We start from the raw sequence: 17,650 nt of genomic DNA on the forward strand, positions 1-17,650 counted from the left end.
CACAGCTGGAGTGTATCTCACTTCCACATCTCCTCTGTGTTGGTAGCATAACTTGGGCGCAGTCAGCGGTAGTATGCTTATTGGGTCTTCATCCTTCTCCATCCATGTCAGCATGGGTACGTATTTGCCCCATGTCGTCCAACATCTGTCGTTGTGTTCCTGTATGGTGGTAATGCTCTCTCTTGTTATCATGTTGCTACCGACCACTCCTATTTCCCATTCATTGTTCATGTATACCTTCCCTGTTATTGTTATCAGTGGCCTTTCCCAACAGCCTTGTATACCAGGAACTTCACTGGCGTACCAATCACATGGTAGGTATTGTAGGGTTACTTTCTTCGTTTCTCCCTTTTCAGGGCCACTCGTCATGTATCTGAACGCTTCAGCATGTAAACTGCTCTTATGGTAGCTCAAATATGACTTGAGGAAATTGTTTTCGTATGGGTACGTGTCTCTTGTTTCCCACTGCATTCTCACCACCGTTCCTTGAAATCGTCCTCTTGTTTGAAATAGTGCCAGATGTACTATACATCACGCCATCTTTTCTTGTATTTCTGTGGCGACAAATGTTCGAGAAGCGCTCATGGCGTATGGGATCAATGAGCACACATAACAGCTATCTTCTGTTGTCTGCTTACAATTTTGGTCATGTGCTGGTACCACATGTTGTTTGAGACATGTGCTGAATCTGTTATGTAATTATCAATACCCTTGTTATCTGTATATGTGCTGCGTTTAACTCTACTTCCCTTATGCGGAGGGTGCTAGAACCACCTGACGTCATACCTGTTGCAGCCGTGGAAGGGGGCATGTTAGTTTTAGGTGCAGCCATAATATTGATAGCATAACTTTTCTGCCATACAGAGGCAGCCAACAGACCAGTGATTACCAATACTCCTATCATTTTTATTACAAAAGCTATTTTCACCGGCATTTTCCTCTTACCTTGCTGCAGTCCGGCAGCTTATTCTTGCGACATTAAAGGTGCCCGCCTGAAAATCCTCAATACGCTTGTTATTATTGTTAGTCGTTGTTATTAAGCTCTCCCTATCAAGTAATTGCTCAGTGCCCAGGCGAAGAGCTGTTCCCATGCTAATCTTAGTGATCTATCTCTTAGAGCAGGTAAGTATTGGTGAGGATGGGGAAATGATCGTTCTATGGCCAAAACAAATGCGGTGTAATAAACGCGTACCCTTCTTCTTTTTAGGTACTTTGGCCTTCTTATGTGATATACAAATTGGTGTCATAGGGCTTCAGGGGTGTTATCATCCGTGGGCAGCATCTACTCCTGGGCACAGTACACTGTTAGTTAGTTATTTTCTTAACAATACAATTATACACGGTACCTGCATGTGCGAGAGAAGAAAAGAGAAAACATACAAGTGTTTTACATGTGTGTGTGCACAATACCCAAGTTTGTTGTACAATGTCCTTCAATCGGGGGTGACCTTAGAGGGGAGGGGGTTGGGGCTCGAGTGGCAGGAATTTACTTTGTGATCTCGTGACCATGGGATGGGCTGTGGGCAAGCGTCCAGTGTCTATTTCAATAATTGCCTCTGGGGAATCTGGGGGGTGATCAGGTGTAGTGACACTACTGTCATGAGCTGTGGTCGACGTCTCCTTCTCTGTAACCGATGCTGTTGCTGTCGTTGCTCTTCCAATGGCCCTGTCGTTAACGCTAGGGTGGGTCTGGAGTTTGTAGATCTTCACTTCGTGTAGGTGATTCCAGGCACGCTTATCCTGCAATTTCACCGCTCTGGTAGCTACCTCCTCTACCAAATGAGGACCAGTAAAGCGTGGGCCGTTCCACTTCCTATTGAAGTTGCGGAGTAGCACATGATCACCTTTAGCAAGTTTGCATAGTCCTTCCTTTTCCAGTTCCTTGTTGGTGTCTTCTTGTTGAAAACTCTTCGACCCACCCCGCTTGCGTTCGAGCTGGGCCCGTAGTTTGGGATCTTGCGACCGTCCGCTAAAAGAGAAAACAGTCAAATATAACAATTGCAAATACCCTGTATTTGTTTTTCTTCCTTAATACCGTTACGGCCCCCTGCGACCACAGCGCACGAAGCCCCCTGCGACTGCGTAGCCTGTGTGACGTGCTTACACAGCCGTCCCACCTTTTTTTTTTTCTTTTCTCCTCCCCTCCTCCTACTTCGCTCGGCGTGACCGGCGTTCTCTGTGCACGATCACTTTCCCCTCTCCACCTGTCCCGTATTTGGGGTGGCCGACAACCTCTGTGTGCACCCCCTGTCGACTATTCACTTCCCCACCACCCCTCAACAATGCTGTGTGGTCAAGGTATCCTATGAAAGCCCTACGGGTGACGTCACCGACCTCTTCCAAAACTACCGGTAATATCTTTTACACTTCAGAAAGCTCGCAATAAGTTTTTTGCTATTTGTCCCCGTTAATCCCACAGCTGTCCTCTTGTTACGCCTGGAACAAGGTAACCAAAAATATAATCGGACTGCACACGCGTCGCCTCGCGTGTGATACGCCCCTCAACGGGAGGGCTTAACCAGCCAATCTTCCGTACTAGGCAACCAGTTAGCTCCCACCTATAGGAAAACGTCATCTATCTATCGAGTTTCACAGCTCAATCAATAGGGATCCTCATCTACTCAATGATCAATAACCGCCAATTCGTAGGAAGCCACACACACACACCCCCCTTAAAGGTGGCCACGACCTAGGCCAATCAGTGTCTACGAGCAACCGCACGTGATGTTTTCTTGCTCCGCCCACCCTTTTTCCGTGACGTGGTAGCGGATGGCTCTCGCGTCTGTCCTGCTACCATTCACTTTACCGTTAACACTAATTGATCAAATCTTCGCCGCACACCTTGGTAACACCTCCCACTGCCCTTATTGCACTCCTCCCCCCTCCCTCACAATTTCACATTGCTTGTTGGGTGTGACATACTCACCAAGTTCTCTTGAGGCGGGGCCGCTCGACTGCGTGCACCCCTCCAAGCGGCTCGCCACCTCCCCTCGTCTGGACCACGTCTGGACACTCGCCAACCGCGGGCGGGATACTTCTCAACCTGCTCCCGAGGGCCAATATCCGGATTGCGCTGTCCGGTTTCTCGCAGTTCCGCGATGGTCCTGTAGTCCTCAAAAAAGGGGGCAGCGGCAGAGGGGGCCGCGCTGCCGGGCCTCCTCGCAACAAGAGGCTTGGAAAAATAAAAAGGTAGATCGTAAAGAGATCTCAGCAGTGCCTCCAACTTGTCGGGGTGATTCTCCCGGGGTCGGCTGGGCCGTCCGCGGACCTCCGGGCTGGGAGGCCCCAACTCCTCCCGTGTTCCCAAAAATGAGTATGAGACACACACAAGAAGCAAGGTGGTTCTGCTGTTTATTAAGACAATGGCAGGGATGGGTCTAGGATCGTACGCGTCCGTCCAGACTCTCAAAATTCATGGGGCTCGCAGGCCCTTTTTGCCTCAGTATGACGCGCTACTTGCGTCACCTGGGAAAGTTAGCAAAACACCTATCGCCACCCCGGATTGATTCCTCGAGTGGTAGGGTTAGTATAGCATACATATAGAGAACAGTATTAGTGGTTGAGGATGAGTCAGGTGGTATACTTGGGGTGTCCCTTCTATTAGATACTTGAAAATTGTTACACGAAGACCCCTAATGATTGGCTAATGTTAGTGGCGTCAGTGATGAGTGCCCCCATGTTCTGATTGGTCCACCCGCGAGCCCCCCAGTCTGGGATCATCGTTGTTCCCAGCTCGCGGTGTACCTGTCACTAGCAACAATATGTAACTATGTGTTCGTGCAGACAATGTGCAGATTTTCTCATAGGCTTGAGAGCAGACCATTCCCATCGCTGTAGGTGTCCATCGGGTCATTTCATTGTTGCAACCTGTGTCCCAGACGTGGGACCCAGGTGACTTCTCCCTCGTGGGTCTGGCACCCTGTCAGGTTGGCTTGGTCACGTGTGGAGAGACCGTGGCTGGGGCAGAATTCTGCACATTTAAAGTTGTATTTTGCTTCTGTGTGCTTGGCTTTGCTTACAGGTGCGACCTTGGCGCCGGCTGGTAGCATACGAGTTGCAACATCGCCCCCTTGGCTGTGAGCTCTCGCTGGGCTCATTCTGCGGGATCAGCACTTGTACTCTCGCTCATTCAGTGTTCATGGTGTCTCTTGCTTGCGGCCTATTTGGGCGTGGTTCATAGGTGGGGACGTGTAATGCACGGAACCTGTGTTGCGGTGCGACATGGCTTCATAGGCAGTATTACGTCTTCGTTATATTCTCATCAGGAGAAGCGTCAGCAAGCGTATACGCGAGTGCTTTATGCGTCTTGCGTTTCTGCATTACGGAAAACCTATGTGAAAAATAATAAAGATGCGCATCAGTGGGTGTATCCGTCACCTACGTCATAGCACTGAATATATTCTTCGTGTGGGTTGGTGCGTGAGTGTCCAGTGTGCATGGTGGCAAGTGTGTTCTTGGCAGTTGGCTAGGTCGTCATGGCATCTCTAACGATGTGGGTGCTTGTTGTTGAGGTCTTAGTCGAGTTCATCCATGCCGCAGGTGTCGGCTTGAGTAGGGCAGGCTGGTGGGCATATCCTTATGTTCTTGAACCAGGGTATTTGGTTGTCTGGTAGATAGACAAATTCATCTTGTGGTGGGTGTCTGGGCCGTGATCCTCTGGGCCATGGTCGCGAGGAGATTGGGGGGAGCTTTTTCTCCCATTCTCCCACTTCACTACTCTTAAGTGGTATCCGCTTTCAGTCAGTTTGAGCTTAATGTCATTCTCACCCAAGGACAATCAATGTTCAATTGGAGACTTCACAGACTTCCTCGCCACAATGCCTCTCATTCATCCCAACACCTTCTTCCTCACAGTCTTCCGTGATCATGGCAGACCTGAAACAGCTGGCTGAAGGAAGGTGTCGAGTGACTTCTCTGAACCAGACATATTACATAAGAGACAACATGCATAAAGGGTTCCATCATCCTCATGAACATCCTAAACACCCTTTGTCATGGGTGTCCAATAGCAGTCTAAATGTTGGTGAATCTACAGTTTACTTTCACATAATTTATGCCACCCCAGTCAACCACATCCATGGGTAAGTCAGTAAAGAGGCATTGAGATCATTCAGTCCCTTCCCAGTGTTGGCTATCAGGGTAGTTATCAACAATATCCTCCTCTCATGGGGCGATGTTTCCAAAAGTAACTTGACTGTGAGTCGCTCATCCAAGCAATGTGCCAAAGCAGGACAACCTATACCATTATGCATTTGTATGCCAACACACCCTGCATTTCCAAAGGTTGGTACACTCAGGAACTCAACTGCCACAAAGTAGGCATCAGTAGAGTGTGAGTGACTTAGCAAGTGTCCTGCAAGGCTGTCAGTCATGCTCACCTCAAGGTAGTTTGTGCTGCACACAGCGAAGTGATGTCTGGTGGAATCTGCAAATGATGCAGTAGCACCATAGGCAACGAGAGTAACTAAGGGAGATTCCTCTAGTGGCCATTGCACATTGTATATATTGTGTACACAACACAAGCATAAAGTGGTCCTAAGAGTATCTAAACACCATCATAATCATGTTGGGCTGTTCTGTGTCCACATACACATGAATCTATACCGTTCAGTGATGGGGACATTGATCATGGTGACTATCCTCCCTTCATCTGTACTCCTGGCCCTTTAACCTGCATCAGTTGTCCCTTTGCTGGCCATCATCCATAGCTCCCTCAGTGTAAGCAATGTTGCCTCATAGCCAGGTGCTGCACAAACACTACTATCATCAGGACTGTTTTTTGGCCTCTTTGAAATTGAATGGACTTTTACATCATGGTGTTGCATGTTGGGGTGACTCCCATGTGGCAGTCCCTATTTCTGGTGTACTTGATGTTTCTATGGTGAGCACTGCATGATAGGGCCACTCACAGACTGTCTTTGCCTGGTGCTTGGGGCAGCTATTCATTGAGGCATTCTGTATGATTGTGTCATGCAATTGCTGCAATTGACTGTTCAGCATTTTTCATTGTGGTGCAATGTGGGCCCATGACGCAGAGTTAGATTGTGCAGGGAGCTTGTTGTGGTCATGTAGCGCACTGCAGTTTTTCCTTTGCACCACTGAATTTTGCACAGACGTTATTCTGTGAATTAGGTTCCCACACAAACGTTTTGAACCACATAATCTTAGCGGACTTCCGAAAGATGAAGTACGGCCAGTCCCCGGAGATTTCCATCATGGAGAGCAATGCGGCAGGTGAAAAATAAAGCATACCAATCAGAGTCCAAGGAAGGCAGGACAAAGAATGGGGGAGTAGAGGCAGATGAAGGCCCACTGATGACACAAAGAAAAGTGAATTTTACCCTCAAAGTCAAAAACGTCTCTGGATGTCTTGTTTGTGGAGTGCAATCCTTTAGTGGGATCTAAGGAGCGGCATTTGCAAATTAATCCTAATACTACTCTTTGTCGACTGGGTAGTAACAGGAATCCACATTAAGCCAAAAATAATGATTGACAGCGACAAAGTGGTGTACTAATATTTTGGCTTTACTTGGTGTCATTTTACAGGGGAAGAGGTGTCAAGCCTCAACAATAACCCCATTAAACCCTAGTTGCCTGATTTACAAAGCATTTTTCAATGAGACTTTAACATTGGAAAATCCTTTCTTAAACATTTCTGAGGTCTCGTGCTCTGAGGATGAGTGGGAAAATGATGAATTCCCTCACCTCTACATATCTTTTTATATTTTCCTGAACTCTCTTCTGATTTCTCTTTCAAAATGTCCAACTGTTTCTCTGGCAATAAATATTGGATGGCTTTGCACTCTCTGATGTAAACTTGTACCAAAACAAAGGGTGCTCTTCTTCCCTGCCAAATAATCTCTCTCATCTCTTCCCCTGCCTATACAGTTCCCACCTGACATTCTCTACTACTCTTCCTCAGATGGAAATCTCTGCATCATCTATGACCCTTCTCACACCTCCTATACTTTATTCTCGAAAACTGCAACGGTGGATTGCTTTAGCCTGCAAAATATTAGGAAAATCAGGCACCTTCCTACTTTCCACAAAAAATGAAAAATTGTCCACAAGGAATGGAGTACATGTAAACATTAAGTAAAGTAAAACATTTTTAACACACATTGTTCATAGTGCTGAACAGAAGCAATCAGTTAACCTTTTCAATCAATCAATAAAGGCACGAAACAAGATTTTTTCATTCACTAGCAGAAGTACCCGTTCTCGAACGGGTTTTGGAGACAGACATAACAACACTTGCATCAATTGTTGAAAATGAATGATCCTGTAGGTCACTGTACCGTCTCACCCTGTTGTGTTGCAGTTTGTTGTGGTGCATTGTGGTGCAAATATAATGAAAACCATGCATCATAGAAATGGACCTTGAGTGTTGCTCCTCATGTCGGGACCGGTTGAGAAACAACATGTTTTGTTTCCCTTTCTTGTGAACGTGGTTTACGCTTTTATGACAGACACCATCTAGCCAAAATTATCTGGAAAAGTAGTTTCACCTGATGTGGCAAAACATTTTGTAAAGCTTGTTTAGAAACAAAATTATGTGTTTCCCTTCCTGGTGAACATGATTTACGGCATTAGTACTACATATTTACTATGTGTTTGTATTAGTAAGGTGGAGAGATTGTCTGAATTGCAGGTAGTCCATAATGTGCCATGGTTTGCATTTTGTACAAGTTGCTGAAATGGAACGGATTTACAGTTAGATATGGATACATACACAAAACGTTCATTAGGGATTTCTTTGTGTTGCATATTGTTGCAGAGAGTGCATGTGTGTGTCCACATGTATGAAATCTGCAAGATTTCATTAATAGGTATGTTTCTGTTTTCCAGTACTTGTAATGCGTACATTAGAAATTCTTGTGGATCTTCTTGTGAGTTTATAGTGAATTTCACCATTCCAGCACAGTAGTCCAATTCTTGTCTTATTCCATGAACACTATATGTGTTGTCAGGATTGTTGGTTGCATTTCTATGAAGGACTAACATTTGCAAACACAATTGGTCTGTACTGTGTAAGAAAATGTAGTCCACAATTGGTGGCAATTGAAATAGAATATTGATTGCTACATTTGCATAGCAATTTACACCAGTTATATTTGAAAATTTGAATGGACAAGGTAGTTCTGTGTCCAAGTCATTTTTTCGGAGTGTGTGTTACTTCTTTGAAGAAGTACCTGAGTTACTTTGAGTAATAGATTCTTCTTTGGTTGCAGTAATTGATGAAGTATTAGCTTCTTTTATCTCTTTGGAGGATTTGTAGTGAGAGCCTGTTGCATTTCTGTTTGAAGTAGTTTTCTTTTACAACTTTTTCCTTTTTGTGGAACAGGATATGTTTTTAGATGGGGGTTTATAGAGAACGTAGTCTATTGTATTCTAAAATGCAAGGAATATCAGTGTTTACTTTACTTGCATCAAAGTTGATTAGAAATAGACTGTCAAGTGTACGTAAGCGTGATAGTGCTACGGCGCTCATGCCTTCTTTAAAGACTGTGTGACCAATATCTATCAATGCTTTATCTAGGATAAGACCTTGTGATTTGTGAAGGGTGACTGCGTATGCTAGAGTTAGAGAAAATTGTTCTCTGCGTACATACATGTCTTTGAAAAGAAGGAATTGAGCTGTTGAGCGTCCTATCCTTTTTACTTCTGACAGTTTGTCAAAGAGAATATTGACAAACTGAATGTTGTCACGTGGGCATGTTTGAAAGCCAACAAATGTATCCAGTGCTTCATTAACTAGTCCTTGCTCCACATCAAGGTTACTTTTAAGCATTACTCTACAGTTTAAAGATAATTTTAATATTTTCTCCAAACCAGCTGTGCTGGAGATAGAATTTTCTAAGGTACTTAGTCTTGTTGTGGCTTGTTAACACATGGGTAGTGTCATACCATGTATGCCCAGTTTGTCTGCGGAGCAAATTTCAATTATTGGTTGCATTTCTTTTTTCAACATTGTTTCATTGAATTTGGAATAGCTTGCAAGAGTTGGCATTAAGGACATACAATTGAAATTTGAGTGTGCTAATTGTTCCATGACATCAATTGCATTTGAGTTATGGCCATAAAGTGCATGGATGTGCTGGGTTTTTAATATTGCTTGTGCTTCTTGAGATAGTACACCAACTGTAATACTTTTTAAAATGTTGGCATAAGTGAGGTCTGTAGATTGGCGCATGTTTTCTGTTAATTCTCTGTATTGGAAATGTTGCCAAAGGTTGACATTTCCTATGCTGCCAACAGTTTTGTGGCAGAGTTTGTGTCCTAAGGTTTTAAAAATAGGTTCACATTTCACTGGTGTCAATCTCTGAAAACAATAATTTGTTTTCCTCCAAAGAGCTCTTCATAGTTTGTTTTAAGTATTTCTTGTAATCTGAGGTGAATCAAAGCCAACATTAGGTTGGAGACCATGCTCACTTCATCTATTAGAAGCATTTTCATTTGTTTTAACACTCTGCATAGTTCCATTGCAACTTCTGTAGAAAGTTTGTAATATTCTAATTTGTTTTGGTGTTCTACTGGAAGGAGTAGTAATCGGTGTAAAGTGACACCGCCTATGTTGTAGGCAGTTTAACCTGTGGGGGCAGTTACAACAGCTGACATTTTGTTGTTTGTAAATTGTTGAAGGAACTTGCTGATGATTTTGATTAAGAATGTTTTGCCTGAACCAGCTTCACCACTGATGTATAGGTGTACAGGTTTGTAATTTTGGCAGCTACATTCTTTATTTTCATGTTGAACACCATGTTCAATTTCTTTTGTTACTTCTTGAAAAATGGTACGCTGCTCTTTGTTCGGTTTTGATTGTAGTACCATTAAGTCTTCTGTATCTTCTTCATAGTGACACATGGTGTATTCTACTTCTGTCATAGCTAATTCTGCCTCATTTGCTATTAGTGGCTCTCCCAGTGGTTCTTTGCTTCCTGTTACAGAAGGTTGACTACTGTCGGGAGTGTCCTTATCTATTTGGGAGTGGAGTTCTTCTTCGTGTTGCTGTTCATTGTGCAACATTGTTTTGTACTGTGTAAAGTTTACATCGGTTATAGTGCTTTCATTTGCTTTGAAAGCGTCTTCATAGGTGTCATAGTTGTCTAGTTTCTTTTCTCTTTCTCCATGGTTTAAAAAGTTGTAGCAGGGACATGTAATATAGTTCTTTATGTTGAGGAGTTTTTAATGACAATTTGATATGATTAATTAAACTTGGTTTGGTAAGTTTCGCTATGCTGCCTTCACAATTTGTCACTCTGTATCTACCTTTTTTTCATCCGGTTTTATATTATTTTTGTATATGAAGTTTTGGGATATGTGGTATAGATACATGGTTTCCCAAGTGGTACTCCTGTTTGGGTAGTATGTGTCTAGTAAATTGTTTTTCAAAATGTCTTTGCTGTTGGGATCATTTTTGGCTATTGTTTCTATGTTGTTGTATGATTTGAGAACTCTTTTTCTAGATTTAGCAGGACCAAGACTTAGCCATACTATATTTTCAGATTTTCCATACAAAGCAGTACCGGTTAAACAATCGGCAGCTTCATAGCAGCCACATTCTCTATGAGAGAGCATTTTTATGCCTAAACTGTACAATTTCTGAGACAGTGTTTTGTATGATGATAATTCATTCCAGAGGTTTTGAAGCTCTGTTTTTTCTGCTTTTGTTAGGTAGGCGTAACATATTGTGCAACTGCAGTGGAATTGTCTGCAATGTAATGCACATCTATGTTTGCATTCCATAAGAGGGCAATGATTACATTGTAATCATTGATATATTTTGCTTCTTCTGTTCTTTTTATGTAATATGTGTTCTTAGGTGATTTACCTTTAACACTCTGTTTAACTGAAGACATGAAATTGTTCACTTCACCTATTTCTGTAACTGGTCTAAGGAAACCAAAGCGGCATTTGGTGTAGTATTTCCATTTGTTTTAGTATTTGCGATGACAGTATTTGCCACATTTGTGTCTTTCAAATTGTACAATGTATGCATGAAGATCACTATTTGTTGCTTCTGATGTAATTTCACAAGTGACATATTTTTTGATAAACTGTAAAACAGTGGCATCACTGTCTTGACCAAATTTAGGAGCATCCATACAAGCATGTGGATATGTGGTGCTCCTCTGGCTTGGTATTCTTTACTCCAAAAGAAGTGTTGCACTTCTCTGAGGGGAGGAACAGTTTTATTACAAATAAAGTGTAGCATAGCTATGAATTGATGATGGAAATATCTTGAAACATTTACAGGATCTAGAGAGCAAAGTTCTCCAGGTGTTAGTATATCGATGTTTGTTTTGTTTTTGTTTGATATGCTCAGGAAATCATGTAAATCTTCCCATGCATATTCTGCACAACTTAATGTAACAAACCAAGTGGGTGGGCCAAGGTTTCTTATCATACAACGTACATCTCCGTGACATCGGAACCAGTACTCTTTAGTACCACGCATGTTTGCTAACAGATTTGTAATGCTTGATTGTAAAACCTCATTTTTTTCTTGTACTTTTTGTAGTAATTGCGTAGCTGACCTATTTTGAAAGTGGGTTCCACATTTCAATGTGTGTGCAACTCCGTAACATACAGTTGCTAGTTCACTTTCAAAGAGTAGGTGGAATACGTATTTCACATTTTGTCTAAATCTGGAATCTTCAGAATACATTCGTAATGAGCGTATTCCGATGCTGTTATCTGAACAGGCCTATCATCGTACCTTCCTCCTTTGCCAAATGTTTTTGTCTTTTGTAGGTACACCATTTACTAAGACAATTAAAGATTGCTCTATTGGCCATTGCACTCCCAGAGTATGCACATTTTCTTTTAGATCTAATGGCAAATAATCGACTTTGCCACAAATGCCTTTCACCAATTCAGAGGGAGGTAATTTTGCTGTTTTTAGTTGAAGGCGTATTATTGTTTGAAATGGGTGTACTGTTTGAATTATGATGCTCTCATATAAATTCAGTTGTTGCAGGGGTTTTGGTAGTGGGAATAATTCCAAATTATTTGTGATGGCACGTGAAGGAGTTTGATTGTTGTCAAGTTTTGTAGTGCAGTAACTGCAAAGTATTAAGGAGTCAGTTATTTCATATTTGTTTTCTGCTATAAGGTAGAGAGCTAATTCAAACCATTTGGAATCTTCATTGTTTTCTATTTTGTATGTACAGTTTTTGTGGTACTTTTATAAAAAGTTCTACGGCAACACACATACACATGTTTTGGTACTTCAGCGGATGTACTTTTACATTTTTGTATTTCTTTTTTGTATGTGTGTATTAGAGAAGGTTGCCATCTGTACAATTGTTGGTAGTCTGTTGTAAAGCTTCTGCATTTTGTAAGTGGCTTTCACTTCCAAAATTTATTTCTGGATATGCTCTATTTCTTCAAGTAGGTCTTTGGCTGTACAATGTAGAACACTGTTATTTAAATTGGCTAGTGCTAAAGCAGGACTTTTAGCATGGTACCGTTTATAGACTAGATTTCTTATAGTTAAATGATGTGTTGATATCATTTTGATATGATGGGAGTTGCTTTTGCAAATAGGTCCTGAAATGCAGGCTAATGAATGTCCTTGTAGTCCTGTGTATTTGCGCACAGGACAGGTACCCATATTTTGCAGCAGTTTCATTTTGATTTTGTCTTTGCCTTTCATCTACTGATTGATGAACATGCATAAAGAATTGATAGATTTTTTGGCAATGTTACACATTGACGTGCACGGCCATTTGTATACTGGACGTTTTGGTTCAGTCGAATGGAGAGGTAATACTGAGTTTTCTTGGGATATTTTTGTAAGCACTATTTCTTGTTATTATTATGGTATAATTAAGTTTTTCATAACATCGTCCACTGCTATGTTTGGCAATTGTGTTTGTTTGCTTTTGTTTGTATGCTTCTTCATTAAAATATAGTTCAGTGTTCGTGGTGTGACTCCATTCACCTCCACAGATATTTAAGAAGTTATTTTTGTTGACATTCCGTTTGTTGAGAAGTCATTTTTGTAATTTAGTATTTAGTTTTGTTAGTGGTTTCATTCTGTTTAACATTAAAATAGATAACTTTCTTTTTATTGCACAGTCTATCAAAGCTTCTAAGATTAATTTTCTACGGTAAGTTTAAAGGGTTGTGCATGATTTGTCTCCTGTTTTTATAACATTCTGAATGACTCTGTGGCGGAACATCTTTGCTAAAACACTTTTTTTGGTATGGTTACTTGCCACTATATCAAGATTTATAGGAGCAGTTTTAGCAGTATTGGTAGCTGAATTCTTGTTAATCATTTTCTGTTTCGTTTTACATTTTGATAGAGGAGGCACAGTTTCTCTACTGGAAGCTTGTTTTGTTCCGCTAAATGACTGTATTAGCTGTTTTGTTTGAACTTTTTGTACAAAATCTGCTAGAGATAGATGCCTATTTTGGACACTTTTATTTTCATTTGCTCTATTTCTGCTTTGCTTTCTATGGACTTGCTTTTTGGTAGGCATTCTTTGGGGTCTGTTGAAAAAAAGAAGGTATGGGTTGGGCTGTTCTGCAATGTATGTGCGCTGTGTGCATGAGTGTCTGACTATGATGGTAAAGATGTATGTGGTGGTGTGTGATTGTGCATTGGGCAGCTACAATTATTTGGGAAGGCTATTCTTCTATTTGTGTGTTACTATACTGCAGTTCAGATGACAGTAGAAAGTGAACTAGTGGTGAGGAGAAGCACTAATAGTAAATCTAATGGTATAACATTAAAACAGTTCTTTGTTTTGTAATATTAACATTGTAGGAGTTGGGTTATGTTATTTGTGTTCCAAAAACTGGGGATTTGTGTGCCATTCTGCCTGCTAATCCCTGTTTAATAAATGGGGGTTTGTGGGCGGAATGGTTCAGAAATCTCCGTTTTTTTTTTGGTGCAGAAATTACATGAAAGAACCACACAGTGTGTTTGAGTTACAGTAAGAATATTAAGGTAGTATTGTACTTACTCTTTTTTTGTGGAATGAGCAGGTTCTTCGGAGATGTTGTTTGTAGTTCAGATGCTGCTGCTTTTCAGGAGAGTGGTCTTCACTGAAATTGTAAAAGAAAGAAGTTAGTAATTTTCTGTGTTTATAGTACTGATGTTAATTTAGACGTTGATTTTTATGTTTTTCTAGTAGTATACCTGTTTGATATCTGAACATAGTGTATGCATGCATTTCATTTGACTATGTGCAGCCTTTATATTTTATTTACAATATGTCAGTTCAACATGCTTTCAAATGAGTAGAATATTAAGTGTATGAATTCACTTGGTTTTGTAAAGCTGTGTTATAGAATGTTAGGAGAAAGAAGATATAATGATATATTTATTTTTTTAAGGTGAATGGCAGAAACTGTATAGAAAAGCATGGAATGTATGCATTTGTGAAGGTGTGGGTTATAAAACAGGAGAAAGTGATTTACAGGCAGTGGTGTTATTGCAGCTGGGAGCTTTTCAATGATAGTGTCTACGTTTGTGAGTGTATTAAGATGCATGACCTTTTCCTGGCTTTGTGTAATTTTGTAATACACTACTAAGTGTTTTTTCCACAATTATACTGTTATTTCTGTTATCTTCTAATATTCTAATTTATTAGATAGGTGTGTGTGTAAAAAAAATTGTAGATAGCAGATAGGTTTGGAAGTGATAGTTGATTATAGCAGATGGGAAAAATTGCAATATGTTCATTTTCCAGGTTATACAGGTTTAGTGGCATTACAGTTGTACATACACTCTGAATAAAATATGCATACCTGTAGTTTGTATTCATGCATGTGGATATACATGCAGCTGTAAGTAGAAATCTTGGAGACTTGTAAGGTAGTTTTTGTAGTAGGTGCTATCCAATGATATGAGACTTGTACTCAGATTGATCAACAGTACATTTGAAGTGCTGAACTCTGATGATGGAGTTAGATGTAGAGGTTTTGGATGTGATTGGTGGATGGTTGTGTGTCTGCCTAGCTCTATACAATGAGGGAATGGCAGACAGAGTGAAATGGAAAGGGTAGAAGGGATGTCTAAGAATTACGCGGTCTGCAAATGCAGCATGGAAAGGGGACTGTAGGGATCAGCCAATCCGATGTTGAGGTTGTGGATCTGTGTTGAAAGAGGCTGTGTGTAGTGAAGATGGCAGAGGTGGAGAAAGTCAGGGTGTTGGTGCTTGGAGATATGTGTGTGCATGGTTTACAGCAGTATGCTCAATGCAGGCATGTGGCAAACAATTTTGATGTTAAAGGAGTGGAGGTGATGTGGAGCACTGTGCCTGATTGCAATGTACAGGGAATTGTAGAAGTTTGTGAAGATATGGGCAGGATGAACAGTGCCCATGTGGTAGTTTTGCATTATGGTGCTTTCCATTTGGGCTATGTCAGTGCCCCTACTTTGTTGGCAGATTTGGAACACTTGGTTAAAGCAGCAATGAACATCCTTCCAAATTCCAATGTAATTTTTTCTGGATTACTACCTGGGGCAATGTGGGACAATAGTTCTGTTTTTTGTCCTCAGCAAAACATTGCTAGGTGTGCGATCAACCGAGGCATGTGTGCTTTCATGCTTAGAGCTGGGATGTTTTTCTGTAATAATGAGAATATTGATTCCAGTAATGCTGTTTATTTTAAAGAAGATGGCATTTCTTTATCTTTTTTGGGAAATGCCATGCTGTTTTGGAATGTAAGGGTTGCTTTGGAGAAGGTTATGTGAAGATTTAGTAGTAAAGTAAGAAAGAAAATACAAAATAACAGGTGCATCGGCAAAAAAACAAAAAAACAGCTCTTTTCAGGGCCAACCTCAAAGGGGAAATGGGGTACACTATTTAAATTTACATTCAGAATGCTCAGATGTTCGATATGTTCGCGGACATGGCGGTAGTCCGCGGACATCGCATATTACATGCAGGGATTTTGGGGTGGAGAGGCATGCACATGAGGATGAGCAGAGCAAGGGGTCAGTAAAGTTTACTGGGTGTGTTGTGTAAGGAGAGAGTTTGTCAGAAAGTGTTTTTCCTGAGAGAAGAACAGTTAGGTATGGCTGTGTGTTTCACAAAACAGATTATATGGATTTTGGGAGATTCATGGATACATTGGTTGGAGGTGCATGCAGAACGCTGTGGAGTAGCTTCAGATCTTGGATTCCCTCATGTGGAAGTGTGCTGGCATGGAGTTTGTGGAATGAAGTGGCTGGACTTGGTACCTCTCTTTGCTAGTTTGGAGAGAGAGCATCATCCAGACGTAATTATAATTCATTGTGGAGGGAACAGTTCAGGACATGTGTCTGGAATTTCTTTGCAATTTGCAATGAAAAAAGGACTTGGGAAGGCCATGGACATGTTTCCAAATTCCCAAGTAATTTTTTCTCGTATTGCGCAGAGACAAATGTGGCTGCGTTCTTCTTCATTTGGTCCACAAATGGAGAAAGCGAGGCGCAATGTCAATAAGGCTGTTTGTGCCATTCTAAGACATGTTGGCATGTCCTCTTTTCACAAAGAAAATATTATGTTTCATAGCACATACATTTTTCTCAGAGATGGAGTCCATTTTAGTTATGCTGGCAATCAGATTTTTCTGAGAAATGTACAAAATGCATTGCAATCTTTTTTGGAATAAAAGCCATCCGTTTTGCAGTAGGTGTTGACTATTTCAAGTTTTTCAAACACTACCAAAAGGCTCTTTTCAGAGCCACCACTTCCTCCCAGTGAAAAGTGCAATGATTTTGATAGGGCAGCACCCCAAAATTTTAGATGTCCGCGAACTGTCCGCAGACTTCTAAAAAATGCACAGGATCCTGCTCAATTTATTTACCACTTCTATTTTTAGACTGTGAAAGGGGGTTCTGAAAAGAGCCTTTTTTTTGGATTTTTGTTGTTTTATATATTTTTGGTTTTTTTACACAAGACACACTATGAGAGGAGGGGAAAGGTGGGTAAGGAAGGGACACCAACCACGGATTTAAGAAAGGGCAGGTGGAGAGAGGAAGATGTAGGGTGGGCCTTATTTAGGTAGTGGGCAGAACTTCTCATGCTCCTGGACCGCAGTCTCAAAAGCACTCCGAAGACTCTCCCCCGTGCTGAGTACTGCATTGCAGTGCATACACAATATTGTGACCCTCGAAAGGTAAGGGTCAACAGCATCGTAAATGGCCTGTGAGGCATCTGGAGGGATTCGCTGTCCCACAGGAGTGTCTCTTGTGGTGACAGGAGCAGAAACGGAGGATGTGGTAGAAGAACTCAACCTACTACATTGATCACAAGATACAACCTTGCGAACGGCCCCACCATGGAATGACCTTCGGTGACGTTTCACAGATGTCGTACCAAAGCTGTACGAACCAGGCCTCCCACTACTCAGCACCATATGGCACTGATTGCAGGTGACCTTGTTTGTACGCGTTTTTTTTTGCACTCCACCCTGAATGGTAAACAACCGCCACACCCAAGACTCACGGCAAGTGCTGGTAGTAGGGACTTCCACTACCTGATCCCGTCATCCTCTTCATCATCCTCCTCTACATCCTCACACCTGTTCCCCTCTTCGGGCCCTTGGGAAGGTGGTGGTGGTGGAGGGGCTGGGGGGTGGTGCTGAGACAGATGTAGCACCAGCTGGAGCAGCAAGCATTGATGCCCTCAGGTCTGATGGAAAGTAG

This window comes from Ambystoma mexicanum, chromosome 5q (genome assembly GCF_040938575.1).
Source record: "Ambystoma mexicanum isolate Mex_15411 chromosome 5q, UKY_AmexF1_1, whole genome shotgun sequence".
In the NCBI taxonomy this organism is placed as follows: domain Eukaryota; kingdom Metazoa; phylum Chordata; class Amphibia; order Caudata; family Ambystomatidae; genus Ambystoma; species Ambystoma mexicanum.